The sequence below is a fragment of the Orycteropus afer genome, unplaced genomic scaffold (assembly GCF_000298275.1).
Source record: "Orycteropus afer afer isolate SDZICR_OR568_19922 unplaced genomic scaffold, OryAfe1.0 scaffold00171, whole genome shotgun sequence".
Classification (NCBI taxonomy): Eukaryota; Metazoa; Chordata; class Mammalia; order Tubulidentata; family Orycteropodidae; genus Orycteropus; species Orycteropus afer.
In genome coordinates this window covers 2,996,366-3,004,551 of record NW_006921758.1, presented here as the reverse complement: position 1 = coordinate 3,004,551, position 8,186 = coordinate 2,996,366, and the positions used below count along the sequence as shown (strand labels likewise).

Below are 8,186 nucleotides of genomic sequence, written 5' to 3'. Positions count from 1 at the left end.
GCTGCTTTCATGACCTGGTGTTTTGGATTCTTGCATTTTGAAATGATAAACACAATGGTTTACTTTTATAATGTGTTTAATTTTTTTTGAACATTTTATTGTACTTTAGTGAAAATTTACACAGCAAATTAGTTTTGTCTTCCACAGTTAATACACAAATTGTACCATGACATTAGTTGAAATCTGCATGATGTTTTGGCATTTGGCATTTCCCATGTGTTCCCCCATCCATTGTTTGGTTTCCTTGCTTCTTATCTTTGTTTTTGGGTAAATATTGCCCTTATGCTCTAGTGATGGTCCCAAGGAGCACATTCCCCACATGTTATTATTTCTATTTGGTTGATAGTGACCCTCCAGGAGTGGCTTCAGTTCCAGGGTTTTAGGGCAGTAGTCTTGAGGATTTCTCCATTCTGTGTCAGTCCAGTAAGTCTGGTCTTTTTTTGAATGAATTTTGTTACACATTTTTCTCCCATTCTAACTAGGATCTTCTATTGTGTCCTTGTTCAGAACTGTCAGTAGTGGTAGCTGGGTACCATCTAGTTCTTTGGATCTCAGGCTAGAGGATGCAGTGATTCACATGGACTGTAGTTCTTTGGACCAATTGCTTCCATTAGTTTTGGTTTTCTTCACTCTCCTGTGTTCCAGGTGCAAAAAGACCAATAGTTGTATCTGAGTGTGAGAATTTTTTTTTCTTTCCCTCATTTTTAAAGTATTGAAAACTTTACCAACAAAACACTTGCCAGGGATAGGCCCTTATATTCTAAACACTAAAAAGTAGAGAAGTCATCAACCACTTGCTTTTTTATTCTACAGTGGTGAAATGTTTTCTGAATCAAAGCATCCACACTTGAGCTTAGAAGAGAAAATGGTCTGTTGGTTTCATATGCAGTACAATGGGATCCTTTCAATACACTTGACTTTTGTCTCAAAGTCTGTCATCTCAACTTTCAGTAAGAATAGAACTATTAATTTTTATGAATATATATATATAATTTTAAAACCAAAGAGGTTTTCTCAGAGCATGCTATCAACCCAACTATGACATTTTAGTTTAGTGTTCCTAATAGCTACATGAACACTTTTCTGTTTTGTGGTTTTTTTCCATTCAGAAGTCAACCATATGGTTGCATATGTGGTGAATCAGATCTTGTAACCAGATTATACAGTGTCTTCTTAAAATCTTTATCTAATAAAAGAAATATAATGGGGTCTGTGCTACTTCTGGCTGAAGCAAGACAAGTGAGGATGTTTTTTATTTCTATTAAATAATTCAATTGCTGACAGTTCTTTCTTTGGTGTAGAACATAAGGTATGGGCTTAAAAATACTATATGGAAGGAAGCAAATTATCAGTAGAATTTGGATGACCAAAAGATGTTTCTTCACAGAACTGTAAATCAGACCTTTCTCTGTAATAGATATACAAATCCTTATTTTTCTCAGATAGCTGACAAAAGGGTAGTAGGACATTAGTACTACTAAAAATGACAACCCAATAAATGTGGTTCCAATGAGACTTTCAATCTGAGAGATCATAGCTCCTAGTTCTGTCAGTTATAGCACAGGTCCTCTTCTCCTTCTGCAGCCTCCACAACTGAGTAGCATACACTAACTGGAAGAATCACAAGCAGTACAATGCCCCATATGTAAATGCATAGTTTTCTGGCAAAATTGGGCTGGCGAAATTTTTTCAGTAAATGGCCATAAAATATTTTCTCATAGCATGAAGTAGCCTCTTGTGTAGAATCCATTTTCATTAAAGTAGCAACTTAAAATTAAGAGGCTGACAAACATACTTACATGCATGGCTAAGGTCCCCAGGAAATTAACCACCCTGCATTGGGCAGATTAGTATTTCCATTGAAAACTTTTCAGGAAATACATAACCATGAAAGGCATGGTGCTGCACACTAGTAAGTTTGCAGTCACAAGATGTACTAGGTAGAGGTGGGTTGAGATTTTCTTGTTTATCTTTGTTAAAAATACCCATTGAGAGAAAGAGTTTCCAAAGAGACCCACAATGCAAAGGAAGGTATAAATAATTGGCAAAGCCATGGAAGAGATCATGGATGGTTGAATAAATGATGAATTGTTAGTCATTTATGATAGATTTTCTTGAATTTTGGTATAGGAGCTTTTTTTAAAATGATTATCCAGTTGAAATAAACACAAAAATTTGATTATTGTGATGGACAGTGCCTTTGTCTATACCAGGAGTTTATGCCAACTAAGACTATATTGTTCAGGGCAGTGATACTAAATTTCAGACTTCAAATTCGAGCATCACTCTTCTAGTATCCTTCTATTTTAGTCTGTGTAAATAGATTCTCGCATGACGCGAACAAGCCAGGAGGCCCCAAAAGAGAGCCCTTCTTATAATTTTCACCATTAGCTTTGCACCCTAGAAATATATTCTGGCTATAGAACCTTGTTTCTTTACCATCCAGAAATATTTGACATGAATTTTCAAATGGTCCACTGTGATGTTGACAATCACTTGACCTTCTTTCAATCCAATAATCACAATATTAGAAGAAAAATTATTCCACAAAGTAGGATCTCTGTATTTCCATTTATGGGATCTGTACATGTGACAATTTTATATTCTAAAATAGTTTCCATTTTTACACCATTATTGTTTTACTACAGCAAGGAATGGATGTAGAACTTGGAACAAATTCTGTTGTATTGTTATTAGTAATTTCAGCACTTAGCACTACTAGTACAATGATCTGCACCCATTAAACTCGAGTTTTTAATGGAAGAAGACTCTTCTGATTCGTTACATTTTGAAAAAGAAGTTAATTTTAGAATTGTCCTTATGGATTCACAAATCCTTTTCATCTTCTGTGAGCTTTCATTTTTGTGCTCCTCTTAGTTGTTGCCATTTCATTTTACCTGGAAATAAAATTATGTCACTTTTTAAATTTGGTTCTGCCATAGCAAACAAAGTTGAATAGTTAAAATTAAATAAAATTTATAAGATAAAATTTACATTCATGTTTGGACATTAACAGACACATATTTGAAAATCAGTATGTGAAAAGAATTGATTTGGAACATGTAATTTTGTTCTTCAGCTCTGAGATAGTCAAAAGAAAGTTCTTACAAGGCAGTAAGAAATAATTTCATTCATTTATCTCTTGTGGGTCCTTCAAAGATCTCCATGAGTGTTTTTTTATCTTGAAGCATGTTTAAAAATTTGCACAGTCACTTTCTATCTGTGATGTTGAGTCTTCACAGTTCATTGGATTCCCAAATACAAGGGTATGCTCAATCTGGAAATGCATTTTGGTTCACTTTTCCAGGATAGGATACTCACAAGTCATGTGATTATAGTGCCTCTGGTATGTTCTTATGGAGCTCTGGTGGTGCAGTGAGTAAGGCATTTGGCTATTAACCAGAAGTTTGGCAGTTCAAACCCACCAGCTGCTCTGTGGGAGGAAGATGAGCAATCTACTTCTGTAAAGATTCACAGCCTTGGAAATCCTGTGGGAGTTGCTACAAGTTGGAATCTACTTGACGGCAGTGCATTTGGGTTTTGGGGGATGTTCTGAGGTAGTTGATGAGAGAGAACTGAATGTGAGGTTATACCCAATCAGTCAAAAATGAAGAGGAAACTATAGTTGTTACGATATACAAAATTTATAAAATGGTATTAGTTTAATTTAGTGTGCTGTCAATTTCCTTCCATTGTGTCCTGCTTGGTATCTATTGGTCTTTGCTTCGGACAACTGGTGCCTCTGTTCTGTTGATGCTCTAAGCACATGCTTACCTTGCTTATTGGATAATATATCCCTGGTGGAGATACAACTATGCCAAGAGATTTGGAAGACAGCTGCCTGGCCAACTGACTGGAAGAGATTCATATTTGTACTGATTCCAAAGAAAGATGATCCTACAGAATGTGGAAATTATAAAACTTACCTTTAAATAAATTATAGTCTGCATGCTCTTGGGGAATGGATTGGAAAAGGAAGTGTATTTTGGAAAGAGAATTGGGAGTTTGGACTAGGGTGATGACAGAGGAGGTGTAGTAGAGGTTGGATTAGAGATATTAAGAGGTAAAATGGACAACTATTATTGATTAGTTATGGAAGGTGAAGGGAAGAGAGGGGTTGAATGTCTCATATTTCTGGTTCCTCACTGTACAACTGGGGAAAGGTAATTAATATTGCTGTTACCATATCATATTTTTTTAGGCACAACAATTTTGGTAAGATATCAAATATTCTCCCAGTGTTTAATGAAATATCGAAGCAAAATGATCTAAAAAACACTGTGGAGATTCTGACCAGGGCTTAGGAGAGTTAGAATACTTAACAATTTATTTTTCCTCTAAACTATATTATGTGATCTCTGGTCCTTTCTGTTCTTCCATTTCCTCATCTGTAAAGACTGAATAACATAATAGAAACCCCTCATTTTCAGGTAATTTGCAGGCCATATCCTTCAGTCTTAAAGCTTCTCCCCAGAGATCATGGAGGAACCTTTAAAAAATCTATTGGCTCAGCTAGTAAGATGGCATTTACTGCACCACTGTTCTGAGGGCAGACTGCCAGCTGGGATCATGGGGCAGGCATTGTGAGGCTTTACTTTCCCTTAATGTTATTTTCCCTACCAGCCTTCCAGAATGTCTGAAATATCTACCATAGAATTGCTCCTTTGGGTTAAGAGGTTATCTCAAGGGAGACATGTTTAAAATGAGCTCCTTGTGTGGATAACACATGAGCACCATTTAGTACATCTGCACTGATTGAATTATCAGGATAGGAGTTACTTTCAAAAGAAAACTTGAGCTAAAGGAATGGAGTATGCTACCCCTGCAACGGTTACAAATATTTTGTTAATCAATGCCCATGTAAGGCCAAAGGTGGAATTAAAAAAAAAAAAAAAGAAGAAAAAGAGTAACTGTCCCTCTTTCAGGAAATTTTGAGTAATGAGGCTGATAAATTTATCAAAGTTAACTAGAAAACAAAGGTAACATGAAATAAGCAGATGAAATTATAAGGACAGGTGCAGCTCATGTTGTTGTTGTTGTTATGTGCCGTCGAGTCGGCCCCGACTCATAGCGACCCCTCCTTGGGTTTCCAAGGCAGTATCACTACGGAAGTAGGATTGCCCAACCTTCCTTCCGAGGAGTGGCTGGTGGGTTTGAACCGCCAGGCGTCTGGTTAGCAGGCAAGTGTCTTAGCCACTATGCTACCAGAGCTCCTCATATTGATATGAAATATTGGGAATGCTTTTTGGAGAAGAATGGCATTTTATTTGAGCTTGAATTAGAAGAGCAAGAAGGATTTCAAGGTAAGTATGGAATGATAAAGGGTAAGACTATGAGAGAGATTTCTAATCTGAGAAAGCAGCAAGAACAAAGATAGTTAATTTTTTTGAAAATCAGAAGTAAGGAAATATCTGGATATGGAGGTGTTTCCTATGAATTTTTCAATAGTTTTATTGAGGTATAATTTGCATATAACTAACCGTACATATTTATAGTGTGCAATTGGAGAAGTTTGTTATATGTATATAACAGTGTGTATATCACAATCAAGATAGTGAATGTGACCACCACCCCAAATTTCCTTGTGTTCTTTGTAATCCCTCCAGCCAGCACCTTCAGGTAACCACTGATCTTTATGACACTATATATTAGTTTGCATTTTCTTTCTCTCTTTTGGTCTGTTCCTTTCACTTGGTATAATTATCTTGAGATTCATTTATTTTGTCTGTATCAATAGTTCATTCATTTCTATTGCTGAGTAGTATTCCAGTGTATGGGTATACAGCAGTTTGTTTATTTACCTCTTAATGGACATTTGAATTGTTTCCAATTTATAGTTACTACAAACAAAGTTGTATGAACATTTATACAGAAGTCTTTACATGGACATAGGCTCTCTTGGATAAATACCTAGAAATGGAATGACTGGATTATGGCTACTGTATGTTTAGCTTTTTAAGAAATTGTCATTTTGAGTTAATTTTTTTATGTGGTATCAGATATGGACCAAAGCTCATTTGTTTTAATGGTTTCATTTGTTGAAAAAGTTAGCATTGTTGAAAAGATTATCTTTCTCAGCTGAGTTGCCTTTGCTTATTTCTCAAAAATAAGTTGTCCATAGATGAGGAGTATTTATAGACCCTTTAATTTGTTTCATTGGTCTATGAGGCTATTTACTTAATCAATAAAGATAGTTTCATATCTATAATAAGTTTGAAATCAAGTAGAATACATCAACTTTGCTCTTTTTTTCCCCCAAGTTGTTTTGGCTATTATCATTCCTTTTCATTTCCAGAATCAGTTTGTCTGAAATTTTAACTAGGAAAATCCTGCTGAGATTTTAATTAGAACTGAGTTGACTCTCTAGATCAATTTGGGAGGATTGACATCTTAACAATATTGAGTTTTTTGACCAATGAACAAAGTATATGTCTCTATTTACTTAGTCTTCAGTTTTACTCAGCAATGTTTTCTTGTACAGATCTTGCACATGTGATGGAATTCTACTTGATTTCAAGGAACTGCGGTAGCGTAGTGCCTAAGGCACTTGAACTCTAATCAGAAGACTGGTGGTTCAAACCCACCAGCCACTTCTCAGAAGGAAGGTTGGGCAATCTACTTCCGTAGTGATACTGCCTCAGAAACCCAAGGAGGGGTCGCTATGAGTTGGGTCCAACTTGATGGCACATAACAACAACAACAACACTTAATTTCAAGATTGTGAAAATACAATATTTATTTCTAAGAATTCCATATTTTTTATACTATTATAAATAGTATTTTTAAATTTCATTTTTGATTGTTCATTACCAGTATTTAGAAATTCCATTGAGTTCTGACTATTAATCTTGAATCCTGAAACATCATTAACTAGTCCCAGTAGCTTTTTTGGGGTAGATTTCATGGCTTTTCTACCAAGAAGATCATGTTGTCTGTGAGTAAAGACAGTTTTACTTCCTCTTCTAAATAGGTATTTTTCCTTTCTTTCTTCCTTCCCTTGTCTCTCTGAAATTGCTAGAATTTCCAGCACAATGTTGGCTAGAAGTAGTGAGAGCAGATACCCTAATCTTGTTACTGATCTTAGGGGGAAAACATTGTCTTTCTTCCTGCCACTCTCAGCTTCCACCTCCACCATGCTCCAAGCAAACTTTGAACACACTTATGTGTTAGCAGTCAGCTGTAGATGCCCCTTGTCAGGCTTAGGAAGTTCCATTTTATTCTTAATCTATTAAGAGTTATTAGCAGGAATGTCATTTGGATTATGTCAATGCTTTTCTGAATCTATTGAGAAGATCACATGGATTTTATTTTTTAGTTTGTTAGTATGGTGATTAAATAGATTGTGACAGTGATTTAATATGCCAGAAAAATTCTTATGTGCAAGAATTAATGATATTTTTTCATTTTCTGACCATATAATGAAGCAAAAACTTAATTAGCCACAATTCAGCATGTGTAGGTTGGTTAAACATTCAGTAGAGTTTAATAAAATAAAGAAAGCAGTGAGATTGGATGATAAATGGTCCTACCCAAAATTGAATTGTAATCTGAACCCTTAATTAACTTAAACAAACAACAACCTACACTTGGCTTTAATACAGAAAGAGGATAATAAGGAAATGGGGGGGGGGGGAGGATTTAGCAAACCAAATAAAACTCAAGTATTTAAAATATGACCTAACATTCATTTAGGAGCTCTGGTAGCATAGTGCCTAAGGCACCTGCCTGCTAACCAGAAGGCTGGTGGTTCAAACCCACCAGGCACTCCTGGGAAGGAAGATGGGGCAATCTACTTCTGTAGTGATACTGCCTCAGAAACCCAAGGAGGGGTTGCGATGAGTCAGGTTTGATTTGATGCAAATAACAACAATGTTCATTTTTTTTTTTTTTAATTTATTGTGATGTGGGTGAAGATTTACAGAGCAAATTCACTTTCCATACAGCAGTTCACATATACTTCGTCACATGCCATTGACCACAGTTTACCACAATGCAACAGCTCCCCTCCCACTTCCTTCCCATAGTTACCTCTTCCCAGTGTCCATGCCTCCATATTCTCCTGCCCCCTGAGCTGTCTCCCTGTGCATAAGCAGCCCTTCTCCCATGATTGTTCTCTCCAGGGCGTGTGTCTACTTGAGGTAAATGTTTAACTAACATGCCTGTACTTTGTTTGGCTGGAAACCACA

The 8,186-nt window shown here is 36.1% G+C and overlaps 1 pseudogene; it reads right to left on the bottom strand.

Annotated features, from left to right (window-relative positions):
• Window positions 1–1,112: 1,112 nt before the first annotated feature.
• Window positions 1,113–2,099, bottom strand: LOC103201995 (annotated as a pseudogene).
• Window positions 2,100–8,186: the final 6,087 nt, after the last annotated feature.